The 24160-nt window shown below is 43.8% G+C and overlaps 1 long non-coding RNA gene across 1 annotated transcript in view; it reads left to right on the top strand.

The window, feature by feature from the left end:
- Positions 1–24160, top strand: part of LOC148881731 (uncharacterized) — a 72289-nt gene that overhangs the window by 1538 nt on the left and 46591 nt on the right. Inside the window, exon 3 of the long non-coding RNA XR_016113683.1 lies at positions 7082–7300. This is a non-coding gene — a long non-coding RNA (uncharacterized LOC148881731). The remainder of the gene's footprint in view (positions 1–7081; positions 7301–24160) is intronic.

Here is a 24160-nt window from a genome sequence, read left to right as displayed (position 1 = left end):
CCAATACTTTTTTAAACCCCCGCCCCTTACATAGATGACCTGGCTCGCTACTTTTATCCGTCGTCGGAAAAGCCCGTCAAATAGCACCATGCTAGCTTTTAAAAGAAAGCTCGCTTCCTTTTGTGCGACTCCATGATTGGACTTGAGCTGCGTACCTTTCGAGGTGATTACCAGCGCGCTGGATTATTGACCTCTTTGGGAAGTGAATTTGCGACTGGTGATAAAATAAGCGGAGGAGAAAAGATTTCCTTCTTGGGGGGGGGGGTTGATTGACGCGACGGGGAGTTGACTCGAAAAGGGTCGCGGGTGCGCGAGACTCAATTGACGTTCTTGCAAAGTTGTCGAGGACTTTTTAGCGATTGTCATCGTTCGCCGGCCACTTCTTCGTTGTAGTCCTCCGAGCCCCCCCCCCCCCCCCCCCCCCGAACGCTGCAGAAACAAAGAACTCAAAAGTACAGAGCTATTATGAACTTCGGTGTTATTTTCAAGTGATTACTAGGCAGTAGGTCGCGGAATCCAAAATGGCAGCGCTAGGGTGAAACGCGAGCGCAGAGGTTGATTAAAATGGCCGCTGTAATTTTACCTCCGTTATAATTATTTTCTCATTGTCTTGCCGTAGATACATTTCAGATGGAGGAAAATTTCAAGTATGTTAATTAGCATATTTTACTCCGTGCCCTGGCGTATTTTTTTTTTCTTCATTTTAATAGCCGATGTACTCGAGCCACGTGATTAGTTATGCGCGCCTCGATGATGTCAAGAACGGATTTGATTTTAAAGTGTTGTTTCACTTTAACAGGAGAGTTCTTCACACATACACCCAGTTATTTTAACACCGGTTGACCTTTCGGGACCGAAATGTCACTTGTGGGGACCAATTTGGTCGCAACTTGTCACTGGTAAAATAAAATATTTCATTTAATTAAAATAAAATATTTCATTTAATATATTACGCTCTGCTGTTTAATATTTCCCAAAAGATAGTTGAGTCCAAATTGCCATTTTTTTGTTGAGTTTTTCATCACAAACGAAGCACTTTATTCGTAAAATGATGCATTCAGGTGCGGCGTGGAAAAAACAGTTGCGGCAGAATTGTTTACTTACCGGCGCACCCGACGGGAATCTTTTCCAGGGCTGCTCACAGATGGGAAGTAGAAGGTTGGGGGGGCTGTGGTGGTGGAAGCTGGAGGGTAGGGGGTGATAACCTCCAGCCAGTATAAATGAGAGCGGCGCAGGGGGGGATTACGTCGCCTCGAACAAGGTTTTGACTCCAACATTAAGGTTAAAACCTTTTTCTATTACAGAGATCTGTGCTGGTGTTGCCCTCGCTGGCCTCTGTGTGTTTGTAGGTTCAATGCCTCGCTGCGAGGTCATCTACCCCCCCAGCCCCCTTGGGCGGCGGAGGGTGACCGAGGATAGCTGCCATCCATGCTGAAGCCACCCCCCACCCCACTTCTTTTTCAGACGATAGCTAAAATCGATCGAGAAGCCGAGCAACCGGGGTCCCCAAGTCTGATTTCTTTCAGCTTAGGGCTTTGATTGGCATCCCCGAGATGCGAGGCGCTGACCCACAGCTGTCCCATTAGCGGAGGGTTAATGCCCAGATCGCCCCCGAGCAAATAAAGGAACTCGGCGAGGGGCCTTTTTTTGATAGACCGCCAATCCTCCCTGTGACTGGCAGTCGCACCTCTGATGCCTTTGGACGCTCGCGGTTCAACTTACTTTGGATCGGGCGGAATATTTGAGTCATCACTCAGATGCCCGCAATGCCCCTCCTCCTCTTGCTAACTCAGTCCTGTTTGGAGTTGAAAAGGGCGGGAAGCCTTTTTTGAGACTAGGTGGACTCTGAGTCAACTTCAGAAGTAGAGCGGGTGTATACTACGGTACGGACGTTCGAATTAGCACATAGCGGTGTCATAGGCCACGTCAAAAGTTTGCATTTGTGGCTTTAGGGGCGTCTTGGTTTCGCCCATGGGGGTTTCCGACACATAAATGAATGAATGAATGAATATTGTGTAAAGAAAGTCCTTGTCTTCAAGTTTGGAAGGTCAAATGGTAAACATGGCTTTGATCCGCCCAAGGAACATTTCAATCAGAGGCCTCTTGTAATAACATTCATTGGACGATATATTACCCCCCCCCCCCATCCGCGCTCGCTCGCTCGTATAATTCCCCTGGTTTTGCGTCTATAAATATGAACCTGGAAGATGTACAATTTCTAATGAGAAAATAGATCCCTTCGGATGGAAAGGCGAGGCAGGGGGCTCTTACACACACATACACACACACCGCTATTTGTTCGAAGGAGGAGAGATGATACCTGGGGCTGTTTTGCCAGTTCTGGTGGTAGGGCGGACTCCAGCGAGGTCATTGCACATTTGCCAAATTAGCATTTCAATCATGTCGTCGGTACATGTGTAGCCGAGTGTGGAGGGGGGAAAAAATATATATATATATACTGTATATTTATATATGTGTGTGTGTGTGAACATGCTAATTTAGCATAGCCTAGCTTGCTAGCTGTTCACAAAATGCAGAGCTAGCAACAAATAAAAACAAACAAATAAGCCCCATATCTGTAGACACCGATGTGTGAACATGTTAATTTAACTTAGACTAGCTTGCTAGCTTTTCACAAAGTGCAGAGCTAGCAAAAACAAAGTCCATATTTATAGACGCAGATGCAGGTCCATGTATGCACATCTGCATCTGTTTTTGTGAGTGAAATGCTAAGCTAAATTAGCATGATTGCACATCTGCGTCTATAAATATAAATTTTATTTTTTTGCTAGCTCTGCACTTTTTAAAGAGCTATGGAGTTAGCCTAAGCTAGATTAGCATGTTTGCACACCTGCATCTATCAATATGTACCTTATTTGTTTGTTTTTTGCTAGCTCTGCACTTTGTGAAGACCTAGCAATCGAGGATAAACTAAATTAGCATGTTTGCACATTTACGTCGATAAATATGGACCTTGTGTATTTGTTTGGTTTTTTTTTGCTTGATCTCCACTTTGCGGAGAGCTAGCGAGCTAGGCTCAGCTAAATTAACATCTTCACACATCTCTGTCTATAAATATGGACCTGATTAGTTTTTTGTCTTCTTTCCTAGCTCTGCACTTTGTGAAGAACTAGCAAGCTAGGCTAAGCTAAATAAGCACGTTCACACATGTGCACCCAACATAGATGCACACACGCACGCATCTCTTGTTTCTTTTGAGTGCAACTTTCTGCTGTCGGATCAATTTTCCCGAGGTGTTGCTTTTTTTACATTCGGAGCGATCCGCGCACCTTCCCCCTCCGCTCAGATCCGGCATGCTCAGGGCCCCGTGTGGTGAAAGCGTTGAAGAGTCGGTGACAAATGGCAATTATATTTGTGTGTTCTTCATGAATCCATCAAACAGTGGCCTTTAAAAAAAAAACAGAAAGACTACCCAGATATCGCAGCCTGTCAACCGCCGATCGTGGCGACCAAATTGGGATGCTGCTTAGGCAGTCAAGAAGCGCTCACCCCGCAGTTTCCCCCTGTGATGTGTGTGACAGCGTGTGCCGGCAAATAGCATGTTTTATTCAACTACAAGTGTACGCTTTCAACAGTTGTTGATGTGCTAGAAATAGGCCGCTTACAAGTCCAATTTGGTCCGCCGAGCGTGCATGCGGGCGGGCAAGATACATGCGCTTTTAATGCATCCTGTCGCCTCAGATGCGTTTGGTTATCGCTGCAATGCTGTGGCAATAAGACATTTTTATTTTTTTATTTAGTTATTTTTATTCTTGATACATATTGGTTATATTGACCTACAATGGTCCCAAATATAAAACAGAAGTTTTTTTTAATTATCCCATCTCATAAATGTCATCCAAATTGCACATTAGGCATCATTTATTAATGCAACTAAGAAATAATTAGGGCTGTAACAAACGACTACTTTAATAATTGAATAATGTGTCTATTTTTGTGATTAAGTGAACCAGAGTAAAGCAAAAAAAAGTTTTAATTAGGGCCAGACATCTGGATTTTATTATTTTTATTTTTTTGCGGGGGCAGAATAAAATGGCCTGATCATATTTAGTGGCACCCAAGTTACAAAATTGGTACCAATATTTTTCTTTATTTATGTCTTTATTTATTTACTATGTATCTAGCTAGAGATATATCTAGCTAGCAAGCTAGATATCTCTCTATCCAGCTAGCTATTAAGCTATCTAGATATCTAGCTATCTAGCTAGATAAATATCTATCTAGCTAGGTATCTAAATGTTTAGCTAGCTAAATTGCTAGCTGAATAGATAGCTAAATAGCTAGATAGCTCGATACGTATCTAGCTAGCTTGCGAGGTATCTAGCTAACTAGCTATCTAGGTAATTAGCTATCTAAATAACTAGCTATCTAGATAACTAGATATATCGATAGATAGATAGCTATCTTTTTATTTATTTCTATTTATCTATATCTATTTTTTATTATGGTGACCAATCATAGAGCAAAACCTACTTAGCCACGTGTGATTCTGACATGACCTTTCACATCTTTCCATTTTTAGGGAAGAGGGTGGGTCTCATTATATTTTCATTTGCAGGATGGCGACTGTAGACGTATGTCATTGCCATTTCTGACAGGATCATCATTAGCGTGATCAATGCGTGCGCGTTGTAGATTATGATTTGGCTCCATTCATCTTCATTGGGATCGAAATAGAAAAAAAAGTACAATTCAGGGAACCTGCCGGACAGTTGAAGTCATTTGACACCCCCCTTGACACCCTCCCCACCCTTCCCCACCCACTTTGGTGACTACTTCAACAACTTGTTCTAGTTTGGTCAATTGATAGATTAGCAGAGCGTGTTCCGAGTTCAAGTGAAAGAGACGTGGGAGGTGGCGCGGCGGACGAGGTGGTGGTCCGCATGCTCAGAGTTGGACTTGGTCCGATCTTGGTGAGCTGTTGCGCGAGTGAGTGACGGCTAGATGATGCATCCGCCGAAGCGCAACAGCTGTAACCTCGTCACCCTGCCCTCGTTACTACACTTCACACTGTTGTTACGGGGCGGCCTTTGTCTTGCGAAAAAAAAGATGGAAGGGGGGGGGGGGAGGATATGGAGGGGAATCCATCAAGTGGCTCGTAAATCACTGCATACAAAGCCACGCCGCTGTCTTGCCGGCTGTCCAATTCCGACCGCAATGGAATCGCCATCCCACAAGTCCTTATTTGTTGATTGAAGCGGCTGGGGGATGGTGAGGTTAGTGCGTTTTAATTGCGACGCTTCGCGTTTCCTTCCGCTGGGCGTGATGTGTTGTTTAAAAAGTGTTGAAGCCCGATTTCCCACGCTCACAGTTTAACTTTAATTGTTGTGAATTGACACAGGGATGAAAATAAAAGGCTTGGAATTATATCTGGCCATTTTTTTAGCTTCTCTGGGGTCCAGAAGTTCGAAGTTGAAACGAGCATTTAAACCCGGTGTAAATGCTGCTGATGCATTTGTTTATAACTGCTATCCCATAGTTGACCAGCAGATGGTTGTGCTTTATTTTTCTTGACATTGCGTTGGGTTGTTGTTTCTTTAATTACAGTCCTCATGTAATGCGCCTCTCTTTCCAAACAGCAATTCCCTTTGACCTTCAATCTCCAACGCCATTCCATCAAGCCATAAATGACCATCACAAATGTAAATAAAGTGACTTTATGATACAATGCAGTGTATTTCTTTCATTACAATACAATAGCACATTTATTTTACATAGAATAAGGTATGTTGTGTGTAGTTTTAAGGCTTATTTAGTAAAAAAAGTATATTTTATGGAAACCCGGGAACGGATTCTTCCCATTTTAATGGTTTCCTCTGGGAATTCTTTTTTTGAGATACACACTTTTCGCCTTGCACACTCTGTCTGGGAACCAATTAAGTTCGTAAGTTGAGGTCTCACTGTATTTCGAATGGAAGCACACACGGTAAAAAATGAATGAAGACATCTAGTGGTGGTTGGTAATATTACAACTTCAATTTTTTTTCCCGTACCCCTTCCCAAACTTTTTTAAGCTGTACCGTGTTGCCCACCCCCGATCTACAGTTTAAAGTATCTCAATTAGAACAGTTGAGAAAGTGTAAAATGGGAAAACCGGGGTGGGGGGCTCTGATGTGTATTGTTATGGGAAGTGTACGGGGGTGAGGGTAGGAACTCCCTGTAGAGCTGAATGTGCAGGTACTCCTCTCAGCGAGACGCCCGATCCTTGGCTCACTCTCATCCTTCGCCGGCTTTCTTATCAGACGGTGTGGGAGGCGGGATGGGGGGGGTCGCCGTCTTCTGGCTCCAAGACTTGCTGAGGCCACCTGAGCGTTCATGTGCAAGGAGATCATTACTGTTGCAGACAGCAGCTATTTTGTAGCGCAGTTTTATTCATTTCCACCCCCCCTACTCCTTCCCAGCCTGCTTCGCATTAATCTCACGCACAACTCACCTGGGTACCGCTTGCAGCCGCCAACCGCGCCGGCTTTTTGTGCTCCACCGCCACCACATGTGAGGTTCTCTCCACCGTGGAAATGTTTGCCATCTGATCAATATCACGCGACGGAGCGCCCTTGAAGACTTGGCGAAGAAGAAGCGATGCGGGGCCAATACGGTTTTTAGAACCGCGCCCGGTGGCGGATTGCTGACAAAGTTTGCGCGCTCGTTTAGATCAACCGTTGGCGTCGACGAAAAGTTCTTTTTGGCGGGAACGCCGGCTGTAATTGTACACGGTTACGGCGCTTCCGTGACTGACGCGGTTAATTTTTCAATGACGTCAAGTCACTTCAATACTTGACAGATTACTTGAAACTTTTACTTTACATCACACTTTTATTTCAAAGAAATACAACTTGGGTCGACCTCGTGTAATTTTTTTCTTTGACTTTAGATTAGCAAAGCTACATAGCGCTTCGTAAACATTACATACGATGGACATATCTTTGGTCAGATAAACTGAAAATAACGACTGAATTTCGACAATTTTTCACGCAGTTGAAACGTGACCCAGGCGCGCTTGCGTTAGCAAATGCTAACCGTGAATTCAGAGTGACCAATTTTGTTTCTCGTTTGTTTTCAGATCAACCTCAGATCTAAAAAGGGCAAAATGACATCAAGATAACGTGCAAATGCTCACCCGTCTCCGGTGACCAAGGAGGGTTGACCTCTGGTAGGAGGTCATCACCGGCGGAGCCCTTCACGCCGGTTTCTCAGACGTTCCGTGGCAAGTCAAAGTCCAGCCTGTCAATCAACAGCATCGAAAGCTCCACCTGCTCGTACAAAGCGCCTTTGCCTGAAGGTGAGTCACTGTTCGTCAGCCGCTACCGAGTTCGGGGCTACATCTTACTTGCTAACCGCTGATGGCTAAGCTCAGCGCATCCTGCTTTTTAACTCATTCACTGTCATTCACGAAAATACGACAGAGCGCCATTCCCAAATTAGGTCGGGTTTTGTTTTTTTCTTGTGAGGGGTGCCGATCAAGCGCTGGTAAGACTTCTGGCAATGTTTTTCCCTTCCACCAGTGGGCAGCATTTCCCTGTTTTCCATGTTAGCGCTTTGTTCCAGCTTCAGCTGTTGTTAAAGCACTGTATAATTCAATATCTACGTTTTGTATTTTGTACAGCCGCCCCCATTTCAGGATCATATAACTACAGACCCATATAACTTAAGAATTAACTCTTTTTTTTTACTGATATAAGAAGAGAGTCTAAGGTTTCTAACGCTCTTTTGAATGTTTATGTCGTACTAAAACTCAATATTCTGTGGGTCCTGGAATTGGAGTGACAATGACAAAAGCCCAGGCACTGGAGTGAACACATTTTTGCACGTCTGGCAGTGAATGAGTTAAAAACAGTTTTTTTGCAAATGGGATGAAGTCATTTTATGTTTTCGTGATGTAACGTGAGCATAGTTGCTAGCTGCTATAAAATATGCATGCATAATTAATTATGACAAGGTTCGAATGAATACCCAATATGACTGACGCCGACGTGATCAAGGTTTTAAGTATTTTTCCGAAAAGTATCGTGAACACGGCCGGGTATCAACGCCTTCCGTTTATCGGCGCTATCCCTCACGTGTTTTGACCCTCGCCGCCCGCCGTCCGCGCAAGCGAGTCCGTCAACTTTGTCAGGTGCGAGGGCCGTAATCACCGTCGCCCCCCGATGGAAACGAGGTGTGAGCGCCTAACAAGAGCCGACAGCGCGGGGCGCCCATTAAAAGTCATGAGCCGACCTCATCCGGGCCCCCTCGCACCTCTCCGGGCCTTGGGCGAGCGGGGCCCTCATTAACGAAGGGAGCGACGGGATCCCGCCCTCGAATGGCGTCGCGCCCCCCCCTGCTCAAACCGCCTTTGATGCATTAGCGCGTACATCCGTCCCAAGGACGTTGATTGATAAGAGTCCGATGGAGACGCGCGCCGGGGTGAAGGAGAGAAGTCGCGTTTGATTTGCCGCACTTGAATTATGCATCTGGGGGTTTGCGGGGGTTTGACGTCTAGCGAATCGTCCCGCCGAGCGCCTCTTAATTGCCGCGCCAGGGCGGAAAGGAAATGTAAATAAATAAATAAATAAAACAGCAACTCAACAAGTCGCTCTCTGGAAGGCTTTCTGCGTGTTTAGCAAACGGCGGCTTTTGGCATCAATACGGCGTGTTTATTTCCCGCTGGGGGGGAGGAACAGAAAAGCCAAGCTGTTGTGTTTGAGTGTTTACACGGATTAACATAATCTGTTTGCCTGTGAAATTAGCCTCCTTGAGCAACCCAACCCCTCCTTTTCTAACGTAAGAAATAAAAATGGAGCTCGCTATGGGTATGAGGGCTTCCTTGTGTTCTTTGGCATCGGAACTAACTGCAGATATGGCGTCGGGGTTGTTGGCTTTTTGTTGGGCTCATCTGGGGCGGGTCCTTCCATCCATCCATTTTTATGTATTTATTTTAATCGTAATTGTAGCTAATGAGCTCCGCTCCTCAAGCTGCTTGAAACGTGGCCGAGTGCTTCGTCGGGCCTGGAATGGACGTGTCTCATTGTAAATTCCACCCTTTCAGTGTCATTCGCCGCTCTTCAGCCTGTTCTGTATTAAATGTAAAGTTGTCAGCGTCTTTAACTCATTCAGTGCCAGACCAAAAAGTGTGGGCACTCCGGTGCCAGGGTTTTTGTCATTTTCACTTGAATTTCAGGACCCACGGAATATTGAGGTTTAAGACTACATAAACGTTCAATTCGCCTTAAGAAATCTCAGACTCTCTTCTTTCATCAGAAAAAATAGTTAATTCCTAAGTTATCTGAGCTTGAAATGTGGACGGACATACAAAATAGAATACAATTTAGACATATTGGTTGATATAGCGCTTTAACAACAGCTGAAGCTGTAACAAAGTGCGAACATTGACTAAAGGCAAATGATGCCCCCTTGTGGAGGGATTAGAATCATTGCCCGAGGTCTGACCAGTGCTTGATCGGGAATAAATTTGGGAATGGCAATGAATGAGTTAACATTCAATAATGGCATATTTTGTGTTGTCCGTCGATGTCCAGTTGAGTGCTACCGACGCCTCTCTCTCACCCCCCCCCAACCCCTTTCTCACTCGCCCCAAAATAATCGCTGCTCTTCAATAATACATCCAAGCGAACGGCTGATTGTGTACCCTGTTTTTTATTTACCCTTTTTATTTTTCTTGACCATTCTGAACACTTTGAACACTCTGCCCTCTGGGTCCTTCAAAGTTTGGGAGGCTGAGCTTTGAGAGTTTTTTTAACAAAGTAGTTCAAGGTCCAGACTGGAGTTTAGTCGGTTCGTCGGGGGGTACTATATGCTAAAATCGCTCCATCCCCGCATGTCTTTGCATCTTCCTCATAATTTGCATTCAGAGTTCAGCGCGCGCTTGACGCATGTTGCTTATATCCAAGCAAGTCGGAGCTCCTGGTCAGCTCTGCACGCATTAAAAAAAGTGAACGTCGAGGGGGGGGGGGGACAGTGACAGTGGGGGGGGGTTGACTTTGATTAATCAAACATGAGCATCCAGCAGTCCTCTGCTTGCCGTCCTTCCGCGCTTGCCTGCTTTCTCCTTCGCCTCCAACCCAATCAGCAACAGCCCACTCCGACCGACGCGTGGAGATGGGCTGATGAAAGTTATGCAAATGTGGCCTGTTTGTACATTTTTTTTTTAGTCATACATTACCAGCCTGCATTTTCACGAATATCATTTTTGACGTAGAGGACTCTGTGACTTTTGTAAGACGTTCGTTCGTGGTCAAACCAGAGTCTAAAATGCAATTAGCACACTTGTTTGAATAGTTTATGGATTGTCGTAATTTTTGTGGAATTCTTCATTGCATAAAAAAAAACATTTTCTTACCCGCTAACCAACGGCTAAGCTATACAAAACCACTTGTTGCTAACAATCGCATCTTACCTCATTCACTGCGAGACGATGTGCAAAAATGTGTCCACTAAAGTGCCAGGGTTTTGTCATTTTCACTGGAATTCCAGGACACGAAGAATATTGAGTTTTAGTACAACATGAACATTTAATGCAGCGTAAGAAATGTGAGGCTATCTTCTTTCATCAAAAAAGTTAATTCCTAAGTTATATGGGTCTCGAGTTATTGGAGCTTGAAATGGGGGCAGCTGTACAACATACAATACAATACATACATCTTCTTTGATCAGAAAATAGTTAATTCATAAATTATAAGGCTCTGGAGATATCTGAGCTTGAAATGGGGGCAGCTGTACAAATTACTATACATACATTGGTTTATATAGCGCTTTAACAAGAGCTGAAGCGGTAACAAAGCGCTAACATGGACAAAATGCAAATGCTTCCCCTCGTGGAAGGAAAAAAAACATTGCCAGAGGTCTGACTAGCACTTTATCAGCACCCATGCATGAAAAAAAAACAAAACCCGAACAAATTCAGGAATGGCGCTCCACGTCATAATTTTCAATTCCCGAATGAATTAAGGAATGGCAGTGAATGAGTTAAACATACGTCAAAAGTGGCGGCAGTGACGTTTTTTGTCGCGAATACCTCAAATGCGACACAATTTCTTTTCCGCCATGTGGCTAATTCTCTCGAATTTCTAAACATCATTTCGCAGCGGCTTAATAACTACATTTGTAAAATCTGCAACAACACTCAGCCATATTGATTAAAAAAAAAAAAACGGTCCGAAGAGGTTAAATGTTAATCATCGGCGCGCACCTCCGCTAACGCTAATCGTTAACACGTTTGCTAGCAAAGGTCCGACCGCCAGACATCGCCGATCATCTTTGACGGCGACGCGCATGATAATGTTGCAATTATTGACCAGATTGTTAATCAAAACGGATGGTGAGGAATTCGTTGCCGCGTATTCCCCGTTTGGCTATGCATGCTAACCCGCGTACTAATTACCCAAATAAAACCCAGTCCACGCTTGAATTTTTTTAGTCTTTTTTTTACTCCAAAAAATGTGGTTTCACCAAAAATTGACCGTCTGGGTCCGATAATGTTGCATCCGGAGCATCCTCGCGTGCCTCTTCTGCGAGTTCCGGACGCTGTGCAACCTGATGGCGGCGGGGGGTGTTGGTTTTTATGTGCAAGACCTCCTAAGTGAACCTTTTGGCCTATAATGTTTCGTCCGCGACTCCCCGAATATGACGACGCTGTAAAACGTGACCTCTCCGATTTCTTTGCCATCCATCGACGGGAATGTCAAAACGGGCAAAACGGGGGTCGCCTTGTAAAAACGGCGTTGGCGTAATCAAGCCCGCTGACTCGCAACGGGGGCTACTCGCCGACGGCCATCTTTCTTTTTAATGAGGCTACATTGGCTTTTGTCGCGTTCTGTTAAGCTGCGCCTCTCCGCTCGACCAGTGGCGCGGTTTTTTTTTCGGCTTCTTTCTGGCTATGCTCGCTCGTTAGATATTTATCCGGAATCGGACATGCATTGAAAAATGTTAAGAAAAATATCCAGCGGTTATTTTACATCGACAATTGTCCCTCTTTTTCATTTTGTATGAATACGTTTTTTTTCCCACTGTTTGAAGTTGCTCATTTTTTTTGCTGCCATATATTATTTTGTAAAGTCAAAATTTTCAATAAACATCCGAACGATATCGTGTTTTTGCCATTCATGAATTGATTCGGGAATTGAAAAGCGAGTCATGGAGCGCCATTCCCGAATTTATTCGGGTTTTGGTTTTTCTTGTTTGGGCGCTGATCAGACCTCTGGCAATGGTTTTTTTTCTCTTCCACAAGGGGGCAGCATTTGCCTTTTGTCCATGTTAGTGCTTTCGGCTATTGTTAAAGCACTATATAAATCAATATGTATTGTATTTTGTACTGCCGCCCCCATTTCAAGCTCAGATAACTCCAGACCCATACAATTCAGGAATTAACTCTTGGGTGTTAAGGTTTCTTACGCTGCATTGAATGTTGATGTAGTCGTAAAACTCAATATTTTGTGGGTCCTGGAATTTGAGTGAAAATGACAAAAACCCTGGCGCTGGAGTGTCCACATTTTTGCACATCGTCTGTCAGTGAATGAGTTAAAAAGGAAGATTTTCCGGTTTTGTGCCATTTATCAAATCTCCAACCCACTTTTTTTTTTCTCTTACCGCCTTGGCACCTGATGAGGCGGCATTGGCTTGTTTTTATTTTTGATGACATTCACATGACGATTATTTAGTTTTTTACGTACAAAATGCAGCTCAGGCGTCCTATCGGTGCCGTCAATGACACGTAAATGATTTTACCACGTGAGATCCTTGTCGTCTTTGTTCCTCTCTTCTTAAGAGTCGCAATGTGTCGTAAATATTTAAAGACAACCCCCGCACCCTTCCCTCTTTTTTGCTAACGCTTTGCTGCTGTTCAAGTGCCTTCTAATCTCCACCATACCTGGAGGCGTCGCCGCGGCAATGCAAAGATAACATGAGCTAAAATCGAGTTGAGGGGGGCGTGGGTTGTCACCTGAATACCTTGACTTCACTTGCCCCCGTGTTGTATCTGCGCTATTGCGTGTTTAGCTTCCTTGTGACATTTTTTTTTTATTGTTGTTGCCATCTCTTAAATTGTCTGTTTCTGTCGTGGTGGGGGTGTAATTGAGGAGGACGCGGTGATGCTGGGATGCCTATTTGTTTGCTTGTACGCGCTTGAAATGACACGCCACAATAGTTCCGCGTCACGGGCGCGCTTGCATGCGTTGTCGTCCCCTCCCGAGTTGCACTTTTGATTGTTTGTTCTTCACATCACTTTAAATGAAGCGCGCCTCCCAATGGCCTCCAGTCATTTGCATCTGGCGGGTGATTGGCAGCTTGTTGCTTGCCTGCTTTCGCCGTTGTTGACTCGAGCGTTGAAGTGTCGCGCGCTGAGTGGGCGTGTTCATCGGGGAGCGTTTTAAAATTGACGTGGGTTTCATTCCGAAATCCAAGTAACATTTTTTTATAATTTACAATGCGAATATAATGGAAAAGCCCCCACGCGGCCATTTGTGCATTTCTATTGTTGACCGAGGCCTGTTGTGTGCGTGTTGAAGCGCCTCGTCGCGTCGCCTTTGGCCTCCTTTCATGCGGAAAGGCAACCGACGAAGGAGGTCTTCACACCACCAGCCATCACGGCTAATATCTCCGTCTCCGACTTATCGCTCGAAACGGCCTCTTTGCAGCGCGTTAGCGTGACTGACGGGCTCATCTTCGCGCACGCTAACAACTGATCTGGGAGCAGGGGATGAGGGGTGTTTGGTTGTGTAAGGGATCCGAATGTTTGTTTGTTTTTTGTTTTTTTGAACGTTGTTGATTTTTCAGCCAATCAGGCGTCGCCCCGAGCGAAGTGGGAGATGAATCACACTTCTACTCTATAGGGTTAGGTTTAGGGTGTACGAGAATTTGAATATTCGCCTCAGTTTCTCCCATTCGAAACCGTCACAGGTTAAAAAATGTATATGCAAATGTGGGCGACATTACCGCACATGTGGGGTTGTTAATAAATGAAAACGTGGCAGGAATAATTCCATTTCGGCATGATCATTCTTGGGCTGCGGCGCTATTAGCCGTGGCGTCGTTCGGGAATTGGATGTGAAGCGGTCACAATAATCAATCCCCGCCTTCGCCCGTTTTTAATTTTGACGCCATTTTGCAAGAACAAGAGCTAAAAAAGATAAACCCGATAAATAATATCCGACCCCGAGCGCGCTCGACTCCACTGCGACATTAATTTGCCGTGAATCGCACCTAATTCGTGTATCATGTCATTTCCGACTTATCAAGCCTAGTTTAACCCCCTCCCCACCCTGATTTCCCCCAAGATTGCTAACCGCCGTAATGCATTTCTTCATTTACTCGCTGGAAAATCAATTTTTTTGTTTCTTTCTCAGAGTTCATTAGGCCGCAATATGTTAGCATGACGCTCCCCTGAGCACCCACATGCCTCCTCCCCATTTGTATTTTTTTTAAAAGCAGTATCTGCTTTGCAAAGATATTCAAATCGCACAATCGTTAGCAACAACAAAATGTCGATGGCGGATGGGGGGGGGGGGGCGATTCCCGTTGCCGTCCTACTTTGCCTCCCTTACGCACATGTTTGTTTCTTGTCGCATTTGTAAATCATAACTCATTGTTTGAATGAGAGGAGCACGGCGGAGGTCCCGCTGGGAAACATCAAGTATTAAATGCCCCCCCCCCTCTCTCTCACCATCAACCACCCCCGCGTTCTTGTTTGAGTCATTCACGCTCAAACGAATAGCATCCTTCGTCTCCAGGTGATTGTGTCTCTTGCCGCTTTTGGAGAGATTTGCCCAAATGTGGCTGCCCCACGACACTATCCCCCCCCCTCCACCCCAAAGTGGTTGCCAGACTTTCTAAAAGTACCGCGCCAGCAAACAAAATCCTGTTTCCATTAAGCTCTGAGAACTCCGTAAACAAGATGCTATGTAGTTAGCAAGATTGTTAGCTAACTAGTGAGTGAGGTAGCTAGCGAGCGAGGTAGCTAGCTAGCAAGCGAGGTAGCTCTCTAGCGAGTGATGTAGATAGCTAGTGAGCTAGCTAGCGAGTTAGTTAGCTAGCAAGCAAGGCAGATAGCAAGGGAGGCAGATAGCTAGTGAGAGATGTATCTAGTGAGCGAGGCATATAGCAAGCGAGATAGCGGGCGAGATAGCGAGGCAGATAGAGGGCGAGATAGCGAGCCAGATAGCGGGCGAGATAGCGAGCCAGATAGCGGGCGAGATAGCGAGCCAGATAGCGAGCTAGTGAGTGCACAAGCGTGTGAGGACTCCAATGAGATGCCCCCCTTTTGTTTTCTGTCCAGCGTCAGAGCATTCTGTTGTGCCTAATTGCTTTAACACTAGCTCGGCATGCTAATTGCATGACGCAAAATCCCTCGACTTCCCCCCGCCCCCACATCATTTACATGGCCTGCTTGATTTGAAATTTAATCTGCTTGAAGGGCTTGTGTTTCATGCTCACTTTAAATCCAGTCCTAGTGGGACCCAAAGCAATTTGTATTATTCAGACTGGAAAATAAATCCTGTGTTTCGCTTTTTTTGCAATTTTATTTATTTATTTGTTTTTGTTGCATGGCAGGAAAGTTGTGCTCCGCTGCCAGAAACAAAACTTCTGGTGTGGCATCAAAGAGGCACATTGATGAAAGCGAGCAAACGGGGGGCGAGGTAGACAGGATGACCTTTTTGATGTACCCCTGAAAGAGCAACACGGACGCGGCCGGACGCTATCAAAGGCCAATTGAAATTTCCCTGAGGTCTCAGCCCCGCCCGTCTAGCCGGCTGAAGCTCCTCCCGGTAGTCTTCTTTGACCAAAATCCCCCCAAAAAGTTCTGTCAAACAGCTTCTTGACTTTGAAGGACAGTGTCCAACTCGAGTTCCTGCTGGATGTCTATCAACACAACTTGGCCGCCACCCGTCCAGTCTCATGTTGTTTGGATTTGAGTGGACGGTGGTCAAATTTTAATAATCATAATAATACCTTTCATTTACAAGCGCCTTTCAAAATTCTCAAGGTCACTTTACAGTCGCGGGATAAATTTTTCTGTGGGTGAGAAGCGGCAGCCACACGCGTCAGCATTCACTCAACCCAGGAGTAACTGAAATAGCTAAAAAGCTAACTAGCTAGCTAAGAGATAGCTAAAAGATAGCTAACTATGTAGCGAGCTAGAGATCACATTTACTGAACTTAAAATCGTATTTACTAATTCCTAGCTATCTTGCTAGCTAGATAGCGAGATAGCTACACAGCTAACATTTGATTTCTCACAAAAAATATTTTTACATTTATTTTATTTTAGCTATTTTGCAACAACTGCACAAAATTCCCCCGCATAAAAAGGAAGACTGAGCCTTATGTTGGTAGGCTGGGGGGAGGGAGGGGTGAGCAGGATTATTTATGTGAAGCGGGAGCTCAAGTTGAACTCAATGGTGCTGTTTTGCTTTTATGGATGGAAGAAATACAAAGAAACAAAAAGTTTTTTTTTTTTCCACTAATACCCCCTCCTCTTATTTTTCAACCAAAAGACAGAATACTGTCAATATTAAGTCAATTATAAATATTTATAATCGACATGTTTTTAAAAAATGCTGTCAATCAACAAAGGCATGCGGGGTGGTGGTGAGGGGGGGGGAGGATAAACTCCATGCGAGCCGCTTGGTCCGCATCTAATTTATATGCCACAAAAAAAAGAAAAGAAAGGCATCTCTTGCCAACCCGCTTTTGTTTTTGACTTTGCGGGCCTGCTTGTTCTCGGCGTAGATTAAATATAGAAGTTTTGCTGGATGTTTTTTTGCCGCTCGCACGGCAACAGACGAGGCGCGTCTATTGACGCCCGATGCCGATGGCGATTCATTATTGAAAAGGAAATCGGAGTTTGTTATGAGGGGATGGGGTGGCGGGGGCTTTGTTCTCGTCATCTATATTGCAGGGCATCTTTGTCAGTCAGCGCTCGGAGATCTTTTTTTTTCCTTCTCTTTTGTGTTTGTGTATGTGCGTCTTGTCGGCGGCGTAGAGAGTTCTGCGCTCTCTGTAGTGTTTGTCAGCCTCGACGTCCTAATAACTTGGCTTGCCTTGTTTTTTTTTCGACTCCAGTTCTGGTGCTAACTTGATCTGTTTGGTTGCGTGACCTCAAAAAATAAGCGTCTTGTCTTGGTTCTCCTGTCATAAAACACTTATTGGGTCAGTCGGTGGAGTCTGGCGTCCGACGCAAACACGGTGCATAGGCATGTCCAAGTTCTGCTGCCAACAGAACTGAAATCCAACGTCTCTGTTTTGCTTTTCCATTTAGCCTCTGATTTTTTTAAATCACTAATTTGTCTAAAATCATCGTCACACTATTTAGTTAATAATAATAATAATAAAATAATAAATAATAAAAATGTGAAATGTAAATTTCTCCACTGTGAGACTAATAAAGGCAAATCCAATCCAATAATAATGATGATGATGATGATGATGATTAATAATGATTATGATAATTTACAATAATCACAATACCACGACTACCAATACTACTCCTACAACAACTACTACAACCACTACTACAACCACTACTACAACCACTAATACAACCACTAATACAACTACTACAGCTACTACAACTACTACTACTACTACTAAATAATAATAATACCATTTATTTATATGCGCCTTTCAAAGCTCTTAAGGACACTTTACAATCACAAAACATAACATAAATAAAACCACAGATAACATAAGACACATCAGAGTATAAGGCGCACCTTGAATTCATGAAAAGTTTTCCAAATATAATCTATAAATATATAAAAGTTTCAAAATATAAGGCACACCACATAAGGCGCTACAGTAGCGACTGGTGTTGCTTCTTCGTCAGGGGGAAATTGAGTCTGTTATGCCTCGATATGACTTCACATATAAGGCGTGAGGTCATATTTTGAAGAAAATCAAGGCTTTTGGGTGCGCGTTATACACCAGCAAATACGATACATCACTTGGCACTTTGCTGTCATGGCGAACAAAATCAGCATATCCTCCTTTGTGCGTGCAGAGAAAGGTCACACCTGAAACGGGCAAATCATCTGGTGGGGGGGGGGAGGCACTCATCGACAACCCTCGCGATTGTTCACTTTAGCTCGCCGTCAACCTCCGCGTCCATCATTTATTCAAAGAACGTCAAATGCGCGCGGCGTTGGCATTCGTGGGCGACCAAAAGTGTCCTCCTTCTTAAGAGCGCTTGTTGTGGCATTCTGCTCTTGATTTCATGCTTTGCTGATGGAAAATTAGAGGGGGGGGGGGCTTCGGATGGTTAGCTTTATTGCTTCAGGACCCTTTCTCTCCCTGACAACGGGAAAAGCGATGAAGAATACGAGAGGCTGTGTCACTGGCTGCTAATGCACTCTAAACAACGCCGTGAGACGGCATGGAAATCCCTCAATGCCGTGTCAAGGAGAACACGTGACCCCCCCCCCCCCCCCACCCCAGATTATTGCTGTGGGAGGCTGGCATCCTTGGTTGCATTCTTATTTTATGCAGTATTTATTTTTGACTGGGTGGTGACAGTGGGGGGTAGGGGGGGGCGAATTTTGAATCCCCCCCCCCCCCCCCCCCGAATTGTTTTTTCTCCTCTTGCCTGTCTGTTGCCCAATGAAGCTTTGAGGATAAAGCGCTTCAGAGTAGTGCAGACACTTCGCTTGACTTGTTTGCTTGTTCAAAGACACGCCACAGTACACCGCTAGTTGAAAAGCAAGCGCGGCTCACTGAAGTGGGGGGGGGGGGCACCACAATAATCCCCCCCCCCAACCCTCAACCTCCCCAATATTATGTAAGTTGCTTGCGTTCAGTTTGTCACAAAGATGAAACCTGACACAAATGATGCGAAAGCTTCTGTGATAGACACAACCGCCCCCCCCCCCCCAAAAAAAGGCACGTTCTAAAGGGGGCTCATGATGCATAGGATGTGAAAAAATAGACAAAACAAAACCACAAAAATATGGTAAATATGCTTCAAAGTGTCCTTGGGTGCTTTGAAAAGGCGCTTGTAAATTTAATGTATTATTATTATTAAAGTCTCTGCTAGCTAGAAAATAACCGCTAGCTAGCTTGGTCAACTCAACTATGTCAGCGGAGTTGTCGTTTTTTTGGTCGCAGATCCTTTTCAGGTCACGGTGAGTTTAGCATTCTTACTCCCGAGTGTTTAATCAAGTTTCCTCCCTCCACCCGACGACGTCAATCGACGACGTCAATCGCAGAAGCTCTCGTTATTCCATTTCCACAAAAGCAATCACGCGGCAAAGTTAGCCGAGATCAAACTCATTCCAAGTCATCTGACTGCCCGGACAAATCACTCTTTGCAGAATGAGCTTAACATTAGGAACTTTTTTTGGGGCGTGTGTGTGTGTGTGTGTGTGTGTGTGTGTGTGTGTGTGTGTGTGTGTGTGTGTGTGTGTGTGTGTGTGTGTGTGTGTGTGTGTGAGACCTCCTAAGCAAATGGTGAAGGGGACTGACGGTGATGAGTATAAGAAGAGAAAGACATTTGAAGCTCAAAGGCACGGTCTGCCGCTGTGAGCCAAGACTTAATTACGACGACCTTACAACGGGACGATAGCCTAAAGCCACACAAAGTGCCCCCCCCTCCCCCCCCCACCGTCACCCCCCTCACACAGAGCGTAATAGATCCATCGGGTGCTCGGAAGAAGCTAAAGTGACCAAAATGGCCGTGTTAAATTGAGGCTCCTGGCGTCGTCGCGTGACCCTGTTGACCTTTGGCGACCTATGCTTTCTGATGAAATATTGGATGACTGGAAACGGGAGTATAGAAGTACCGTAAAATCGCTCTTACTTTTGCATGTCATCCAAAATGTTTGTAAACTTGCAAAACAATTCATGGTTCGGGTTCCTGTTAAATCATAAATTATGACAGTCGAGCTAGCTATCAAGTTTCCTACCAAGCTATCTATTTGCTATCTCTTAGTTATCTATTAGCTATCTATATATCAGCGATCTAACTGGCTGTATAGCTATTTAGCTATCTATCTATTAGCTGTCTATTAGCTATTTATTAGTGATCGATCAGCTATCTATTAGCTATCTATTATCTATTAGCTATCTAGCTGGCTGGATAGTTATCAATCTATCTATTAGCTATCTATTAGCTGTCTATGAGCAATCTATTATGTATCTATTTGCTAATGTTAGCTATCTATTTGCTATCTATTAGCGATCTATCTGGCTCGATAGCTAGCCAACTAACTAGCTATTAGCTATCTATTAGCTATCTACTGTATTAGCTAGCTAGCTATTTGAGTTACTTTCAGGTTAAGTGCCGCTGCTCACTCACAGAAAAACGTATCCTCTGACTGTAAAGTGACCTTGAGAGTTTTGAAAGGCGCTTGTTAATTAAATGTATTATTTTACTTTTATTATTATAAAATTTGGCTATGTGAAATATGCTTTAAACATTCCCAAAATAAATATATATCTATATATTTTTAAAAAGTGCATGAATAAAAGGCCTGGTCTGTGTCGTAATATTGCTGGACCTACGGCCATTTGCATTGCATGTAGCTACCTAGCTTCCAAGAGTTAGCGACTGCTACAAGTTGAACTTGTTTTTTTTTTAATTAAGTGTTTTGAGGTAGCGCCAGAGGCCCCGTCTCTCACTGATAAGTCGTGTGTGTGCGTGCGTGTGTGTGTGTGTGTGTGTGTGTGTGTGTGTGTGTGTGTGTGTGTGTGTGTGTGTGTGTGTGTGTGTGTGTGTGTGTGTGTGTGTGTGTGTGTGTGTGTGTGTGTGTGTGTGTGTGTGTGTGTGTTCCATCGCCGAGATTTTGCGTCTGCATGCCGCGGGGCTGAGAACTGTTTTAAAATGCAAGAATTTAATTTTGCCGTTATTCCCCCCCATCCTCTACACTAGAAAATGAAGTGTCATTAACTCACCCTCATTTCTTTATATTCACTCGAATGAGCTTCCCGCCCCCCCCCCCCCAAAAAAAAAAACAACAAAACTCCCTTTCTCTTAAGTCGATTTGCGCCGTCAGATTTTTTTTTCCCGGTGACAAAACAAATCAGAAAGCAAACGCGGGGGGCACTTGATCTCATTCATCATCTCCGTTTAACATCAAAACAGGCGGCGCGTCAATGGATATCAAAGAGGATCTCTTCTCCAACCACAACCCCCCCCCCAAAGAAAAAATCATTTTCGGCAGGAAGCGCTGGCATGTTTGACAGCCTGCCAGTCTTAACGAATGGGGAAATGTGGCGTTTGCCGTTAATGGATCTATATTCATTTTCAAATGAGTTGATTAGCCAGCACAATGTCTTTGGATTCAGAGGCCCATTACACATTTATGATGGTAAATTACTGAACATTTACAATCCAAATGAAATTTCATGAGGGGGGGGGGGGCGAGGATTTTGAAAAAATGGAGAGAGAGAGATGCCGGCCGTTCATCTCTTGTAGCCTTGCCTCATTGCGTCATTCTTCCTCCCTCAGTTGCCCCCCTGGCCCACCCCCACCACCGTTTCATGCTGCATATTGCATCAGTGCCCCCTGTGGTGCAATCGGGAATTGCGGCATTTTGCTCCTTGTTGTCATTTTTTTTTGTGATGCTTTTTTTTTTGGGGGGGGGGGGGTAAATGCCCCCCTCACCGCCTCCATCTTTTGTGTTGCACTACAGCAACTTTTCGCTTGCATTCCTATCATTTATAGAGAAAGGGAGTCATGATAAAGGGGTGGTGGACCTGCTCTCTTTCTTTCTCTTTCTCTCTCACTAACCCCCCCCCCCCACACTTTTTTCCAGTGTAGTGGCTTCATCCTCAGCCTTCCACCTCTAAATAATTCATCGTCCAATCAATCATTTTCTCTTTGTTTTGGGCCCCAGCGCCTGAGATGAAACGGGCCGCTGCCAAAGCTGCTTTGCCTCATCTGAGGCCTGGAAGACATGATCTGCTGCTGAGATTACAATACGCGTACACACATACGCGCGTGCGTCGGGGAATGTACGTCTGTCGGTAAACAAGCTGGAAAAATAGCGGGTTGACAAATGAGACGGGATGAGCTAAAACGTCTCGTGAATAGCCGGAATTAGCCTTGGCGCTAATGTGGTTGCGTGTAAGCGTCTGCTGGTATCGTCTGTAATGACATGCGCTAAATGAAACCCATTCCCCCCCAATTGCATGCCATTGTGCGGCACTTCAGTTACGGAAAGGGCGTGTGTGATCGCCGCTTTAGCCTGCTTAGCTTCTTGAACAGGCCTCCGCTTCGAAACCGGCGGCGCCGAGGCCTACTTAATAGCAGGAAAAGTCTCGGACAGACGATTTGATTCCGTTTGACTTCATTCCCTTTTGCGCAGCTCGGCAGGTGATGCCGTTGAATCTCTGCTCGCTTTTTGATGTGAGAACAACATAGCTGCAAGCAAGCGAGACCCTACAAGCTGCTTGCCTCCAATACTTCAATTGCCCCATTCTTATTCTTCTTATTCTTATTATTACTATCATTACTATATTATTGATATTATTATTATTATTATTATGAATAATAATATGAATAAACATTAATCTTAATAAAATAAATAATATTAATCTGCACATGATTACGAATAATAGGATTAATATAGTTAATATTATTCTATTTTTGTGGATAGCCTTAATTATTATTGGTAGTAGTATTTAATATTTGTTATTACAATAATACAAATATGAATATGAATATGAATAATAATAATCATAATATGAATAATATTAATAATTGAATAATAATATTAATGTTGCTATTCTACTTTTGGTGGATGGATAGATATATTATTATTGTTAATATTATTAAAATTAATATTCTTGATAATATTATTCTATTTTTATGGGTGAAGTATGTATTATTATTCCTATTATTCCTATTAATTTTATTACTATAAGTATTCTATTTTCCGGATGGATAGATGTGTTTTTATTATTATTGTTATTATTATTATTAGAATATTATTATTATTATTATATTTTTGTGAATTGATAAATTTATTATTATTATTAAATATTATATATTAATATATTATTTGACATGTATTATATATATTTAATAATGTGCTTTGCGATGATCCCTTTTTCTGTATGTACCTGAAATAAATTGCCCAGCTACCTGAAAAACAGCGAGAGTCCAATGACGCGCGACGAGAAGTTAACGCTGGAAATGATTCTTCTTGAAATGTGTCGGGTCTGTGAAAATAAGTCACCCCCCCCCCCAAACCCCACTTGCCCCCCCCCCGGTTGAATTGTCACATATTTATTAACAATTACTTCTTAAAATATTTGGTGTAATTTAGACGGCAAAACGTGACGAGTTCTCTGATTTTATTGGAACGTCATTAAGTGCCGGTGTAATTAACCCCTTTCAAAAATTAAAAGCGGCGTCCGTTATCAAAGCAAGCAAATGATTGAAGCCAAGGCTTAATTTATAATTTCACAATTTTGCATTGCTTCCGTAAAAGGGGGCAGGGGGGGGCGTTTAATAACGGACGCTTTAATGAACATGCCGCATAGTCGAATTTGCAGAATTAGCGACATTATGTTTCACTGCTTTCAGCGTTTGAAGACGGTATATACAAATTAAAAGTCAACAGACCCCTGTTAGTTAGTTTTGTTTCATTAAAATAATAAACCTATAAAAAAAAATACTCATTCACTGCCAGACGATATGCAAAAATGTGTCCACTCCAGTGCCAGGGTTTTTGTCACTTTCACTCAAATTGGAGGACCCACAAAATATTGAGTTTTGGGACTACATCAACCTTCAATACAGTGTTAGAAACTGTAGAATCTATTCTTTCATCAGAAAAAAATCCTAAGTAATATGGGTCTGGAGTTATCTGATCTTAAAATAGAGGCAGCTGTACAAAATATATTACATATTGATTAATATAGCACTTTAACAACAGCTGAAACTGTAATAAAGCGCTAATGTGGAAAAAGAGAAATGCCGCCCTCTTGAGAAAGGGAAAACACATTTCCAGAGGTCTGACCTGTGCTTTATCGGCAGCCTCCGCACAAAAAAACTAGAACCCGAATAAATACGGGAATGACGCTCCACGTCTCACTTTTCATTTCCCGAATGAGTGACTGTCATAAGTGACTTATACTATGCTAAACTACTAGAGTTGCGTAAGTGCGCACACCCTCCAGCTGGGGATGTGGCTGTTCAGAATTAAACCGA

The sequence above is a fragment of the Hippocampus bargibanti genome, linkage group LG22 (genome assembly GCF_051943395.1).
Source record: "Hippocampus bargibanti isolate YZ-2025 linkage group LG22, ASM5194339v1, whole genome shotgun sequence".
Classification (NCBI taxonomy): Eukaryota; Metazoa; Chordata; class Actinopteri; order Syngnathiformes; family Syngnathidae; genus Hippocampus; species Hippocampus bargibanti.
Note: the sequence above shows the minus strand (reverse complement) of the source record. Positions and strands in the feature narration are given on the sequence as shown.